Source organism: Leucoraja erinacea, chromosome 3 (assembly GCF_028641065.1).
Source record: "Leucoraja erinacea ecotype New England chromosome 3, Leri_hhj_1, whole genome shotgun sequence".
Taxonomy (NCBI): domain Eukaryota; kingdom Metazoa; phylum Chordata; class Chondrichthyes; order Rajiformes; family Rajidae; genus Leucoraja; species Leucoraja erinaceus.
In genome coordinates this window covers 14,486,930-14,503,334 of record NC_073379.1, presented here as the reverse complement: position 1 = coordinate 14,503,334, position 16,405 = coordinate 14,486,930, and the positions used below count along the sequence as shown (strand labels likewise).

Below are 16,405 nucleotides of genomic sequence, written 5' to 3'. Positions count from 1 at the left end.
GAGGTTCTTCTTCAGTTGCACAGGGCTCTGGTGAGACCACATCTGGAGTATTGTGTACAGTTTTGGTCTCCTAATTTGAGGAAGGACATCCTTGTGATTGAGGCAGTGCAGCGTAGGTTCACAAGATTGATCCCTGGGATGGCGGGACTGTCAAATGAGAAAAGATTGAAAAGACTAGGCTTGTATTCACTGGAGTTTAGAAGGATGAGGGGGATCTTATAGAAACATATAAAATTATAAAAGGACTGGACAAGCTAGATGCAGGAAAAAAATTCCCAATGTTGGGTGAGTCCAGAACCAGTAGCCACAGTCTTAGAATAAAAGGGAGGTCATTAAAGGCTGAGGTGAGAAAAAACGTTTTCACCCAGAGAGTTGTGAATTTGTGGAATTCTGTGCCACATAGGGCAGTGGAGGCTAAGTCACTGGATGGATTTAAGAGAGAGTTAGATAGAGCCCTCGGGGCTAGTGGAGTCAAGGGATATGAGGAGAAGGCAGGCATGGGTTATTGATAGGGGACGATCAGCCATGATCACAATGAATGGCAGTGCTGGCTCAAAGGGCCGAAAGGCCTCCTCCTGCACCTATTTTCTATGTTTCTATGATAGATAGTGAGAATCTTTTTCCCAGGATGGGAGGCGAAAGGGGCAAAGTGTAAAGGAGAAGTGCGGGCATTTTTTTTTACGCCAAGGGCAATGAGTGCCTGGAACCCGTTGCAAGAGGTGGTGGTAAAGGGAAATACAATAGTGGCATTTAAAAGAGTTCTGGTTATTCAGGGAATGGAAGGATTTGGATTATATGAAAGAAGATAAGAGTTGGTCATGACATCATGTTCTGCACTGTGGGCTAAAGGGCCTGTTCCATTGCTGTACTGCTCTATGTTCCATGTGAAACAATTTGGAGGCTTGCTAGGTGCAGGAAGTTATTTGATTAATAAAAAATAAGCTACTAATGTGAAATATGGTAACCTCATTATCCAACTACCATGAAATATTTGTGCAGAACACCTCAGCATTAAATGAAAGCTGACTCGGTATCTCCCTCTGTGGAGCATAAATATAACGGTTTCTTAAATGAAAATAAAACAAGTTAGATTTAATTAATTTAGAAATAAATTGATGTTGATTTAATTAATTTTTATTTAATTAATTTAGAAATTCCATTAAGTTAGAAATAATGCTCAATTTGACACAATGCTTTATTAGAAATTAAAATCAGCTTCTCATTTTCACAAAATCGATGGCATTAAAAAAACAATACATTCATTTACGGATTATAGCTTTGAAAACAAAGTTGTGAAATATTGTGTGATCAAGAATACACTAAATTTCAAAAGTTGTCAAATATATTTAGGCCTGAGAATGTCATAAAATTTTTGGGAACAGAGTTCCAAAATTCTATTGAACTTTTTAACACATTCTTGAATTGTGTCAGCTCTGATTGTAAAGGCAAGACTTTCATCTGAACTGTGCAGGAAGGAACTGCTGATGTTGGTTTAAACCAAAGATAGACACAAAGAGCTGGAGTAACTCAGCGGGTCAGATGGGATCTCTGGAGAAAAGGAATAAGTGATGTTTCGGGATGAGATCAGACAAAGGGTGTCAGGGGTAGCGCAGTGGTAGAGCTGCTGCCTTACTGCTTTTACAATGCCAGAGATTGGGTTCGATCCTAACTACGGGTGCTTGTCCATACAGAGCTTTTACATTCTCCCTGTGACCCCATCGGTTTCGTCTGAGATCTTTGGTTTCCTCCCCCACACCAAAGACGTACAGGTTTGTAGGTTAATTGGCTTGGTATAAATGTAAAATTGTCCCTGGTATGTGTAGGATAGCGTTAATGTGCGGGGATGTTGGTCGGGGTGGGACTAGTGTAGATGGGGCATGTTGGTCGGCGTGGACTCGGTGGGCCGAAGGGCCTTTTTTCCGCATTGTATCTCTTAAATTAAACTAATCTGAAGCGTCTTGACCCAAAACCTCATCTACAGTATTCCTTTTCTCCAGAGATGCTGTCGGACCCACTGAGTTACTCCAGTATTTTGGGTCTATCTTCATCTGAACTCTCCACCAAAAGAAATCATTCTTTTTTTTTTTTACAAATTGCTTTAATCGCTTTTATTATCACTCCTTTTCTTGAGTTTCTCTACTTTCTTCAATTTTCCTCTCACTGTCTGAAACAACAAATAGTTTTGGCCTCAAGTAAAAACACAAAGCTGGAGTAACTCAGGAGGAAAGGCAGCATCCCTGGAGAAACTGGATAGGCAACGTTTCAGGTCCCTTCCTGTGACTTTTGCTACTTTACTGACTTTAGACCTCTATGGTAGATGATAGGTCATCTACTCTGACAGCCATCTTCCTCAGCACATCACTGCTGATGTTACAGCTGTGACCACAGTATTTGCATCTCCTCTGTTATTCAACATTAGTATTGATGCATAAACTATGCTGTGTGCTTTTTCTGAATATTTTATAACTTCAAGCATGTCACTGAGATATTATGATGCTAGCCTCCACTAGTGCCAAGCAATGGAGGGTAATTGCCTGATAAAATGTCCACACTCTCAGTAAAGAATATGTCTATGTAGAAACATGTATGTAAGAATTATGGAAAAATAGACATTCGGCCTTTTGAGCCAGCACCACCATTCAATATGATCATGGCTGATCATCTAAAATCAGTACCCCGTTCCTGCTTTTTCCCCTTATCCCTTGATTCCTCTAGCCCTCAGAGCTAAATCTAACCCTCTCTTGAAAACATCCAGTGAATTGGCCTTTGCTGCTTTTTGTAGCATAGATGCTGGTTAATATACAAAAGTACTGGAGCAACTCAGCAGGTCAGGCAGCATCTCTGGGACACAAAGTGCTGGAGTAACTCAGCAAGGCACTTACCTCTCTTTAGTCAGAGGGTGATGAATCTGTGGAATTCTTTGCCACAGAAGGCTCTGGCGGCCAAATCATTGGATATATTTAAGGCAGACATAGATTGTTGATTAGTAGGGGTGCCAGAGACTATGGGGAGATGGCAGGAGAATGGGGTTTGGAAGGAGAGATAGATAAGCCATGTTTGAATGGCAGAGTAGACATGATCAGCTCCCATCTCTTTTGATCTTATGAAGTCTGAAGAGAGGTATCAACACGAAACATCACCTATCCACTTTCTCCAGTGATGCTGCCTGACCTGCTAAGTTATGCCCCTGTCCCACTTAGGAAACTTGAACGGAAGCCTCTGGAGACTTTGGGCCCCACCCAAGGTTTCCGTGCGGTTCCCGGAGGTTTTTGTCCGTCTCCCTAATGGTCGAAAGTGGTTTCCGCTTGATCTATGTTCCGGCGATTATTTCAAAAAATTCAAAACCGTCCGCGACTTAATAGTGGAAGTCTTACCTTCCACTACCTGCAACCTCCGGCAACCACCTTCAACTAGCATCACAACCGGCTTCCTCTAAAAAATTAACGATTTTTAAAACGGCAAAAACGATTTTTAGTCGCGGCCGATTTTTAATTTTTTGAAATAATCGCTGGAACATAGAAGAAGCGGAAACCACTTTCGACCATTAGGGAGACTGACAAAAACCTCCTGGAACTGCATGGAAACCTTGGGCGGGGCGCAAAGTTGAGGAGGAGCCATCTTGGGGAACGGCTGCTAGCCAGCAGCCGCCCGTTTAATTCACTTTTTTTTTGCAGTTTTAGTGAGTACTGTGCCTTGTCTGTGGGAGAGAGAGACTTTTTAATGTGGGGGGTAGGGGGTAACAGTATTTCTAGGTCCCTACCTGGTCGGTGAGGCAGCTTTTTCTCCAAGCTGCCCCGTCGACCCGTCCTCATGGCCTACCAGCGGGCGTGGAGCGCCATTTCCTGGCGGGGACGCCCAGCACCTCGGCTTCGGTGGCGGCACAGCGCTGGAGCGCTATCGCGGAGCGGAGCGGGCGATGCCTTGCCTGGGTCGACGTGCTGGATCGACGCGCTGGAGCTCCGGTGAGCTGTGACTGCCGAGATCAACACCTCCGGGCTGCGGGTCTGCGGAGCGGAGTGGGCGGCGCCGACTCTAACATCGGGAGCCTGGGAGCTCCAAACCGGCGCAGCCTTGTCGGCTTTGGAAGCCGCGGTCCCCAGTTAGGAAGCGGCCGTTCCAGGTGGCCCAACCGCTGAGAGGAATCTCCCGACGCCGGGGAAACACCACCCGGCCAGAACGGCCAGGAACATCGGGCCTCCGTAGAGGCAATTGCGGTGCCCTCACTAGGCCTGACTTTGGGAGAACTGGGGATGGGGACTGGACATTGTGCCTTCCCCCACAGTGGTAACCATTGCGGGGGGATGATTTTTTTGTGTGTAAGTTAATATGTTAGTCTGTGTCCAAGATGGCTGTCGGAAGGGAGAGTGTGCGCTGGCGCGGATTAGCTGCCGCTACTCTCTCTTCACATTGTGTTTTTGATTTTTTGTCTTTGGAGCGATTTCTGTCTTTAATTTGTGTATTGGTGATGTCCTTATTATTTATTTTACTCCGACGATATGTTTTTTCTCTCTTGAATTATATCAACGGCAAGGCAATTTGACGAACACTTTACAACCAATCCAATTTCTGAAAACTTTTTAAAAGCCAAGGCAATTTGGCAAACACTTTACAACCAATCCATTTCTGAAAACTTTTATCCACACTCAATATTCCACCATGGAACCATAGCCCCCAACTGCGCGTGCTCGGCTGACGGCAGAAGTTAATTTAAAGTTAATAACTTAATTTTTCCATTACCTCTCCATCCCTATATCACGCCATCCCTCTTCCTATACCTATCCTCCATTCCCCCTCATCCCGCAGAACCCCTCCCCCTTCCTCTTGAATCACACTTTTCTTTCCACTCTCCTCCTCCCCTCCCCATTCCCTCCCTCCCTCTTTCCCCTACCCTCAGTCACTCCCTCCCTCCATAACCCCTCTCACCTCCCGACACCACTCCTCTCCCTCTATCCCCCTGCTCCCCCACTCCTGATCTCCCTCCCACCCTACCTCCTCACCTCCCCCACTGCCCTCCTCTCCCTCTATCCCCCACTCCCTACCTCCCTCACTCCCCCCCCCCCTCTCCTTACCTACCCCCTCCTCTCCCTCAATCTGCCCACTCTCCCTCCTCACATCCCCAGGATCTCGCTGTAAAGCACCGCCGGCCCCGTTTTCTCCACCACGTCAGTGAAGGTTGTGCTTGAGGCAGGGATTGTCGAGGGGGGCAGGCCAAGCGGCGTGTAGCTGGTGGTGGGAGAGGCCGAGGCTGCGGCCTAGTCCTTGCCCCGGGTACCGCTTCTCTTCCTCCCCACATTCTCCCTCCCCGCGAGCCCAGTGCTGCTCCTCTCCCTTCCCATGGACCCGGAGCAGCAGTAAATGGAAGGAAACTTACCCGTGGAGCCGTTGTGTCCACGTTGTGAGGAAGGAAAAAAAAGATGGCGGTCTGAAATTGTGCAAAGGCCGCAACTGCCAGTGAGGACCTATTAGATGTCCTTCGTGACGCCAGTCAAGTAAAGACGGCAAGTGAGGACGCTGTTGTAATTTTTTTTTAGTTTAAAATGTCAATAACTTGTAAAATATACCATCAACCTGAACGTAACGATACAGCACATCACAGGACAATGGTGAGCAAGGTGGGGCAAAAATTGTGTATCGTGTTCACGTAATTTCAGGATCACACTCATCACAGACATGCACACTCACATACAAACAAACAAGATGAGAGTTTTAGTAATATAACTAGACTAAGTGGGACCTGTTGGGTCCCAGCATCACACGGGAGGGCTGGTCCCGCAATGCAATATTCCACCTCTCCACCAATTCCAATATTGGTGGCCAATGGGGGGGGGGGATCTTTCTGGAGCGCTAATATGGGTGTTGTGCGCTGAAGGGACTGGTTTCCAGAGGGCTAGTATGCATGTTGTGGGCTAAATGGATTATTGGGCTGGCGACTCAGTCACTCAAGTTGACTCATGGCTATTCATTGAAATTCCATTTCAAGCAGGATGCAAGGCCACCAAATTCAAGTGCAGTTTCATACCACTTCAAGCAGGGTGCAAGGCCACCAAATCCAAGTGCATAGAAACATAGAAATTAGGTGCAGGAGTAGGCCATTCGGCCCTTCGAGCCTGCACCGCCATTCAATATGATCATGGCTGATCATCCAACTCAGTATCCCGTACCTGCCTTCTCTCCATACCCCCTGATCCCCTTAGCCACAAGGGCCACATCTAACTCCCTCTTAAATATAGCCAATGAACTGGCCTCAACTACCCTCTGTGGCAGAGAGTTCCAGAGATTCACCACTCTCTGTGTGAAAAAAGTTCTTCTCATCTCGGTTTTAAAGGATTTCCCCCTTATCCTTAAGCTGTGACCCCTTGTCCTGGACTTCCCCAACATCAGGAACAATCTTCCTGCATCTAGCCTATCCAACCCCTTAAGAATTTTGTAAGTTTCTATAAGATCCCCTCTCAATCTTCTAAATTCTAGAGAGTATAAAACCAAGTCTATCCAGTCTTTCTTCATAAGACAGTCCTGACATCCCAGGAATCAGTCTGGTGAACCTTCTCTGCACTCCCTCTATGGCAATAATGTCCTTCCTCAGATTTGGAGACCAAAACTGTACGCAATACTCCAGGTGTGGTCTCACCAAGACCCTGCACAACTGCAGTAGAACCTCCCTGCTCCTATACTCAAATCCTTTTGCTATGAAAGCCAACATACCATTCGCTTTCTTTACTGCCTGCTGCATCTGCATGCCTACCTTCAATGACTGGTGTACCATGACACCCAGGTCTCGCTGCATCTCCCCCTTTCCCAATCGGCCACCATTTAGATAATAGTCTGCTTTCCCGTTTTTGCCACCAAAATGGATAACCTCACATTTATCCACATTGTACTGCATCTGCCAAACATTTGCCCACTCACCCAGCCTATCCAAGTCACCTTGCAGTCTCCTAGCATCCTCCTCACAGCTAACACTGCCCCCCAGCTTAGTGTCATCCACAAACTTGGAGATATTGCCTTCAATTCCCTCATCCAGATCATTAATATATATTGTAAATTGCTGGGGTCCCAGCACTGAGCCTTGCGGTACCCCACTAGTCACTGCCTGCCATTGTGAAAAGGACCCGTTTACTCCTACTCTTTGCTTCCTGTTTGCCAGCCAGTTCTCTATCTACATCAATACTGAACCCCCAATGCCGTGTGCTTTAAGTTTGTATACTAATCTCTTATGTGGGACCTTGTCGAAAGCCTTCTGGAAGTCCAGATACACCACATCCACTGGTTCTCCCCTATCCACGCTACTAGTTACATCCTCGAAAAATGCTATAAGATTCGCCAGACATGATTTACCTTTCGTAAATCCATGCTGACTTTGTCCAATGATTTCACCACTTTCCAAATGTGCTGCTATCCCATCTTTAATAACTGACTCTAGCAGTTTCCCCACTACCAATGTTAGACTAACTGGTCTGTAATTCCCCGTTTTCTCTCTCCCTCCCTTCTTAAAAAGTGGGGTTACGTTTGCTACCCGCCAATCCTCTGGAACTACTCCAGAATCTAAAGAGTTTTGAAAGATTATTACTAATGCATCCACTATTTCTGGAGCTACCTCCTTAAGTACTCTGGGATGCAGCCTATCTGGCCCTGTGGATTTATCGGCCTTTAATCCATTCAATTTACCCAACACCACTTCCCGACTAACCTGGATTTCACTCAATTCCTCCAACTCCTTTGACCCGCGGTCCCCTGCTATTTCCGGAAGATTATTTATGTCTTCCTTTGTGAAGACGGAACCAAAGTAGTTATTCAATTGGTCCGCCATATCCTTGTTCCTCATGATCAACTCACCTGTTTCTGACTGCAAGGGACCTACATTTGTTTTAACTAATCTCTTTCTTTTCACATATCTATAAAATCTTTTGCAGCCAGTTTTTATGTTCCCTGCCAGTTTTCTTTCATAATCCATTTTTCCTTTCCTAATTAAGCCCTTCGTCCTCCTCTGCTGGTCTCTGAATTTCTCCCAGTCCTCCGGTATGCTGCTTTTTCTGGCTAATTTGTACGCATCATCCTTCGCTTTGATACTATCCCTGATTTCCTTTGTTATCCACGGATGCACTTTCATACCATTTCAAGCAGGATGCAAGGCCACTAAAGACAGCGAGTCATGACCTCTGCCTCCCCCATCTTGCAGAGACTGAGCCATGCCCACACTTCAGGGTTTTATAGTCCCTCCCCCACCCACCTTAAGGGGCGTGGCCTCCATAGCATGATTGACACCAGAGAGAATCTCAACATTTTTTAAACACTAATAACTCTTTTATTTTTCATCGATGGGAAAAATCCTCAGCAGCTGATGAGCAGAGAGGCCTCTGAGTAAGATGGCCAAAAAATCACAGCCATACTTAGTAGCGTTTTTTTTCTAAAATCATTATAAAGCGCAAACAGGAAGTGGTCAAGATTAGACATTTAAGTATATAGAAGGCAAGGCAGCTTTAATTGGGCAAGGCAGCTTTAATTAGGCAAGGCAGCTTTAATTTGGCAAGGCAGCTTTAATGAGGCATGGCAGCTTTAATTGGCAAGGCATCTTTAGCACTTTCAAAGCATAGGCAACGCAGCTTTAGCACTTTCAAAGCAAAGGCAACACAGATTTAGCACTTTCAAAGCAAACGCAACACAGCTTTAGCACTTTCAAACCAAAACACACTTTTGCATTTTCAAACCACATTAAGGGCACTGAAAGGTCAATAAAACCAGTCACAGTTTAGTAGACATGTGTTCAGTGCTATTCATAGCTCAGACTGAGAATTGTGACCTCTCGCTCCTCTATCTTGCAGAGAACTGAGGCACCTCCACACTTCCAGGTTTTATAGTCCCTCCGGAAGGGGTGTGGCCTTCAGGAGAGAGAATCGCAACATTTTTTAAACCCTAATAACTTTTATTTTTCATTGATGGGAAAAATAATCTTGTCCTACGCAGCGGAGGGGGACTCTGAGTAAGATGGCCAAAAATCACAGCTGTAAGTAGCAGCGTTTTTTCTAAAATCAATATACAGAACAGCAGAAAGTGGTCAAGATCAGACTTTTAGTAATATACATATATAGATTTATAGGTTTGATCTGCAATAGTTTCCAATTTACACATACATCAGAATAGGATCAGCTCTATTAGAGATTTTAGCCACATTGGGTTACATTTTTAAAAGATCACCAAATTCATTTACCTGCTAATATCCTTCCCATTTTCTTTGATGTTAACTTTTGCTCCTAAGGGGACATATTTTGTGAAATGGGCATATCCTCTTTAATTGTACAGATTTGGCCCCAATAATATAATTTTAATCGTGTGCCTGAGCAGCAAAGTGGTTTTCACCTGGTCGCCCATTGGGATGTTTAGTAGTGAGAAGAAGCTCAAAGATGCAATGTGTAGGAAGGAACTGCAGATGCTGGTTTACACTGAAGATAGACTCAAAATGCTGGAGTAACAGTGGGACAGGCAGCACCTCTGGAGAGAATGAATGGGTGACGTTTCAGGTCGAGACCCTTCTTCAGACTGAGTGTCTGGAGCGAAGTGTCTAGAGATAATGGAAGAGAAGAGATATGGAAGGGAGCGGAGGTGTTCAGTGAAATGATCACCGAGCCTGTATTTAGTCTCGCCGATATCGAGGAGTCCACATCTGGAACAGAGGACACAGTAGATGAGGTTGGAGGAGGTGCAAGTCAACCTCTGCCTCACCTGACAGGACTGTCGGGGTACTTGGACAGAGTCGAGGGAGAAGGTATGGGGACAGGTGTTGCATCTCCAGCGGTTGAAGTGGAAGGTACCTGGTGGTTTGGGTGGGAAGGGATGGGTTAACCAGGGAGTTGCGGGGGGGAACGGTCTCTGCAAAAGTGGAAAGGGGTGGAGATGGGAACATGTGGCCAGTAGTGGGATCCCGTTGGAGGTTGTGGAACTGCCGGAGGGTTATGTGCTGTATGCGACGGCTAGTGTGGTGAAAGGTAGGAGGGGGGCGGTGGGATACCTGCTGATGTTGGATGGTCTAAATGTGCAGTACAATTGTTGAGGTGCCATTCAAACCCAATGGTTTGACGCCACCTGAATATCTCCTGGCCTCCAATAATCACAACCATCTTCCTGTTCTGTGAATTAAAATCCTATTCAGTGGAATATTTCCCTCTTGATCATCTTTCTCATCTACTTTTTTTGCACTATTTTAGATTGCACTATAATTTTTGCACCATTACATTAGTCTGTTTTGCATTCGTCGTGGAATTTAATGTTTACTCTGTGTTCTTCATGCAAACTTCGAATTTCATTGCACCCTGTGTTTATGACAAAAACTAATGTAAATCTGAATATTTTACCAAGATTCCTCATTGCTATACTCGGCTAAATCCTCAGATATAATTTCATGCATAAAGCTGTGTTGGGGCCTAAACCTACAATGGCACACAATCAAATGTATTATTGATCAGCCAACTTGTTCTTTAACTTGTTCACATAAACCTCTTGCCTTAGCATCAAGAGATTTCCTTGTAGTGTGTGAAGATAATTGGTAATCTGAACATATTACAAGGTACACAGTTAATATTAAGGGTGCAAGAAAACAAAGGTTAAACAGACATTTCAATGGTCATTAGAAGAAATGTTGTTCAAGCTCGGAGTTTGTGTTTATTTTAGGAGTCACAGCATGGAAACAGGCCCTTCGGCCCAACCTGCCCACACTAACCAACATGCCCATCTACACATCCCACCTGCTTCTTAAACATCATGATAGTACCTGCCTCAACTACCTCCTCCAGTACCTCTTCCATACACCAACCACCCTTTATGTAAAAAAGTTACCCCTCAGGTTCATATTAAATCTTTCCCCCTCACCTTCATCCTAGGTCCTCTGGTTCTCGGTTCCCCTACTCTGCAATGGAACTGTTTGGTTATGTCTCAGAACTTTCACACTGAATTGACCATTGAACAAGTTTTCTAATGATTTTACTGGAATAAGAAGCTTTATAAGTGATGAAAATTACCAGTGTAGTCAGAAATTATTCATGTTGCTAAGAGTTTCTGTTATAAACAGAATCAAAGTAAGGAGTAAACAATCATTTTGTTTACCTTCCCATCAGTTAAATTGTACACTATGGGCAGACTGTTAGCTCTGATTGCAAAGGCAAGACCTTCATTTCAACTGTGTAAGCAAAAGAATTTGAGTAGCAAAAGGATTTGAGTATAGGAGCAGGGAGGTTCTACTGCAGTTGTACAGGGTCTTGGTGAGACCACACCTGGAGTAGTGCGTACAGTTTTGGTCTCCTAATCTGAAGAAGGACATTGTTGCCATAGAGGGAGTACAGAGAAGGTTCACCAGACTGATTCCTGGGATGTCAGGACTTTCATATGAAGAAAGACTGGATAGACTCGCCTTGTACACGCTAGAATTTAGAAGATTGAGGGGGGATCTTACAGAAACTTACAAAATTCATAAGGGGTTGCACAGACTAGATGCAGAAAGATTGTTCCTGATGTTGGGGAAGTCCAGGACAAGGGGTCACAGTTTTAGGGATAAAGGGGAAATCATTTAGGACTGAGATGAGGAAAAAAAAAATGTACACAAAGAGGGGTGAATCTCAGGAATTCTCTGCCACAGAATGTAGTTGAGGCCAGTTCATTGGCTATATTTAAGAAGGAGTTAGATGTGGCCCTTGTGACTAAAGGGATCAGGGGGTATGGAGAGAAGGCAGGTACAGGATACTGAGTTGGATGATCAGCCATGATCATATTGGATGGCGGTGCAGGCTCGAAGGGCCGAATGGCCTACTCCTGCACCTATTTTCTATGTTTCTATGTAAAAAGGAACTGCAAATGCTGGTTTATACCAAAGATAGACACAAAGTGTTGGAGCAACTCAGCAGGTCAGACACCATGTCTTGAGAAAAAGAACCAGTGACGTTTTTGGTCGGAACCCTTCTTCAGACTAAGTTGCTCCAGCACTTTGTGTCTTATCTTCGGTATTAGCTTTATATGCCTATTTTAGACTGCAAGGTTTAAACTATAAAATCTTAGCAAGATCCATCTAATGGAAGATATTGATTTCATATTGGATGCCAACATGGACCAGTTTCTGTGTTGTAACAATGATAATGTAGATACTATGAATACTTTCACTGTGGGAAGGACAAGCTAAGAGCGTTTTGTAAACGTGACATTGCTCAATCCTGGAATCACAATACAGATGAGCTTGTATTTGCACTTAGTCAGTTATTCCAGCCTCCTGCTGGTAGTGTAGATTTACAGCCAAATGAGGAATAGACGTAAAGGTGTAATTAGAAAGTGCATGTGGCTTTTTTTCACAAGCTGAGTGTATTGGACTGGGAGCAATAGGTCCCAGATTCACTACATGTGAAACGTTTGAGCTGTGAACACTCAAGGTCGCTCCATGGACCTTCTTTTAATGTGATTGATCTCAGTCATTGAGAACTCTGCCAACATTTGATGCCAATGCAAATATTTGTCATCATATTAACTAATGTGTATAATGACTAAACCCAAAGTACTTAAGACATCTTAACGATGGTGGCCTTGACATTCTAGGCACTGCCATTAGTGGAACAGAACTGTTGTTATCTGTTTCTCATATACATGGAACACAATGGGCATTTCTTTTCAAAACGAAAAGAATCATTGGAAACTGACGTAAAATGGCATTACCTATTTTGTATTAAATCAAAAGACTGGACATTTGCAGAAAGAGGGGGCTGCAAGTTGTACTTTAATTCCATTAACATTAGTGGTGCATTTTTGCTTTCTGATATGATATAAATCACAAGATAATGTGTTAGACGGCAACAGATTCATTTATTGTTAACCAATATATTCCTTCTTTGCTTGAACTTCAACTGCACTAAAATTCCTTAACACAACCCACATGTGACTCCAACAGTTAATAGTCTCCCCACAATAGTGAGATCTTTTCTGCCCTACTTTGACAAAAGGAAGCAACTGACAGAAAGGAGTTTTCTTGTAAATGAGGAAAACGTGTTTTTCTTTCAGCTCTCTGTGATGGAATTTTCTACTTCTCTGGTATAAATATTTTGAAATTGTACTCAGAGAAGACCTATTTTGTTCACCATTGTGTAGAGCATATCTCAAATACCCTAAAACATGCAAGAAGGGGAACAAGACAACGTGTGGCACGCCTCTTTTCCAGCTTTCTTCCCCTCACTCCACTCAGTCGGAAAAAGTATCCCAACCCGAAACTTAATCTATCTAGTTAATCGTTCTCCAGAGATGCTGCCTGACCCGCTGAGTTACTCCAGCACTTGGTGTCCTTTCTTACAAATGAAGCCTAGTTGCAAAACATTTACTATATAAACAGGAAGATTATGGTTCATAAAGAGGCCAAATAGCTTTAAATCACAGACTGAATTCTGACAGTGACACATTTATCTTGGTCAGCTTCAAAACTATTTGAAAAATATTACAGATATAATTATAAAAAGGTACCCCGAATGCCTATGAAACAATGTGTTCTATCTCTGATAATTTGGGGGCTCCTGTTAAGAAATATATTTATTGTAGTCTTGTTTTTACACACTTGTACTTACAAAACTATTTTCATTATCTATCAACAGGCAGACTAATATATTTCCAGAGTATGGGATTATCCATGCATTTGCTGACTCTCTCTTTCAATAGCAGAGTAAAAGATCATATTTCTATATACATTTCCTGTTAGTTCAGCTGCTCTGCTGTTGAGCATCATTCAACTTTTCCCTGCATTAGAGAATCCTACGACAGTGTAATCTGCAAGCTACTTTGTTCATTATTATCGTGACTATCAGCATCTTTTATTTTTAATGCGTGAGGTGAGAGTTGAAACAAAACTCAAAAATTCAATATAAACTCTCACAATATTCATGAGCTGAATTCGATTTTTTTTTCTTTTAATATCTTCAATCAGACTTTTGTTTAGTTACTAGACCAAGTGCAGACCCGTTGGGTCTGCTCCCCCAACGCAGCCGTTCCCTACCCATAGCCCCCACGGGAGACGTGGTCCTCCAACTCAAGCCGTTCAGGACTCAGCAGTGTGGCTGTTTTTAAATGGCGTCTTTGAGGCGAGATGTGGGCACCAGCAGCCGTTATGGTCGCTGGCCAGCAGGAGGCGACAAAATGAGTGAGTGGGGGTGGGGGGGAGGAGAAGGATTTAATTTAAAATGTATACATAAACACAACAAAATTTAATCAGGAGTGGATACTTGGAATGAAAAGTGAAATCTCTACCGAAATTGATAAAATCTGGCCGTTTGTGGGTCTGGTGTTGGCGTAGCAATGAATCAAAGGCTGGCAACCACAAGTCAGGCAGAAACACAGCTAGCCAGCAGCCACAGAGTTTTAATATTACATAGATTTTGGCCCATAATGGGAATAACAGCAAGCTAAAGTTCAATTAGAGTCATTTGAGGAAAACTAATTTTCCAGCAAGCTCAAACATTTTTCAGTACAGATTTATTAAAGACACAAAGTGTTTGTGTAACTCATCGGGTCATGAAGTAATTCTGAGAACTTGGATTGCTGACACTTTAGGTCTCAGTTCCTATTGAAAAGAATTCTAAAATTTTAAGAGCATTAATTGGGATCTTGCATACCTGTTTGTCCTTGCTCCAGCCTGGCCCATTTCCTTCCATCTCCTGATACCCACCATTCCAATCTGGTCCACTAGTGGACCAAGTTAGTCATTGTTCATGTGCAGCATTTAAAAAGGTCTGCAACATGCTGCAAGCATTAACCTAGAGAATGACAATTGTTAAACATTTCCCAAATCACCATGAGTAATGTCTAAGGAGACCCACAGATAACATGAAAAATCAAGTCTGCAAAAACTTCTCATGAGCTTTTACCTTCAGCCTGCTCAACATTCATAGAGACAAAGAATCAGACAGCACGTTAACAGGCCCTTCGGCCAAACTCGTTCATGCCGACCCAGATGCCCCATCTAAGCCTGACCCATGTAGCTTGGGGTTATAGGACCTTTCCAAAATTTTAGACATTTTCAATTCTCATGATTTTGAACACCTCTATAAAATAATCCCTTAGACTCCTGCACTCCAAAGAATTGTCAACTCCTAGCTTGCCCATTCTCTTTCTATAGCTCAGACCTTTGAGTCCTGCCGATATCTGCATAATTATATTGCAAACTGTTTGTCTGTGGATGCAAATATAATATCGCAAGTTTACACGTATTTTTCATGTCATAAATGCAAACTTAAAACAAATATTATAGTTCTTTTGTATTGCCATGGACTTGATGGGTCAAGTGGCCTAATTCTGCTCCGAGACCATATGAGAAGAGAGTGGATGTGGAGAGGATGTTTCCAATAGTGGGAGAATCTAGGACCAGAGGGTACAGCTTCAGAATAAATGGACAAACCTTTAGAATGGAGATGAGGAGGAATTTCTTTAGCCAGAGCCATTGCCAACTGAATCTAATCCCCATTAAAATATCACATTTTCTCTCTGGTTTTGACATTGCAAAGGTTTAATATGGCTAGGATTTGCCGATGTCTTATTGAAAGAGGCAAATAAAATCCTGAAGGAGCAGCCAGAGTTCAGAGAGTAAAAGAGCCAGTACCTTAACAAAGGATTGTTAGATTTCACTGCTTTGTGCACTGGGCCCCAAGACGATTTGTGAAGAAACAAACATTGATGCCTTTGAGTTTCCTCAGAAGTCCAGGGATGGAGCTATAAAACAGAAACACTGTCAACACTGTACCACTTGCAATAAACTATTAGAGCAGGAATTTATGACTGCAGTTATCTGCCTACTGAAATAATGTTGTTACAAGGCTGCCCTTGCAAGTCATCAGCAGATATTGTGTGATAAAAATCAAAGTGGCAGAAATTCCGGTAATGAGGTCCACAGACTGTTTGTTACTAACAAAGTCAGATAATCACCCATACAAGTTGGTTATTAGACTTTGCTTTGACAAGATACCTAAAGTGAGCCTCTGAAGATGTTGTATTACGTCACTTCAGCCCCATTCTGCTTTAGACTTCACAATCCATTTGAGACAATCATTTACAGATTTCCTTTGAGCCTTCATTAACACTTTTAAAATGTACCCGAATGACTCCCTGTACATTCCTAAAACAATTGCAAGAAATTTAGCCCATGGAGATTGTGAATCAATCAGTTTTCATTCCAACATTGGTTTCCAAAGTGAGTACAATAATTCGAATTACATTTCCCATGGTACTTTTCCCTGGGAGTCAAAATCAAGGGTCTGACTTTAGCAAAGTAGGAATGAATGAGATGGCCCGGGGAAAATTGAAAAGGAGTGTACAAGATTCATTCAGATACGAAATGTACCAAAAAGTGGCATTGAAGAAGAATAGATTTTCAGACTCTCACTAAAACCACTTTCCTGAGGGA

The 16,405-nt window shown here is 43.3% G+C and overlaps 1 long non-coding RNA gene across 2 annotated transcripts in view; it reads right to left on the bottom strand.

Annotated features, from left to right (window-relative positions):
* LOC129695318 (uncharacterized) overlaps window positions 1–16,405 on the bottom strand; it is a 25,847-nt gene extending 9,442 nt beyond the window's left edge. The window contains exons 1-2 of one of the 2 annotated variants that reach the window (XR_008723143.1): window positions 15,605–16,405; window positions 14,622–14,762 (exon numbers count right to left, since the gene is read on the bottom strand). This is a non-coding gene — a long non-coding RNA (uncharacterized LOC129695318). The remainder of the gene's footprint in view (window positions 1–14,621; window positions 14,763–15,604) is intronic. The other variant, XR_008723142.1, reaches the window with a different exon arrangement.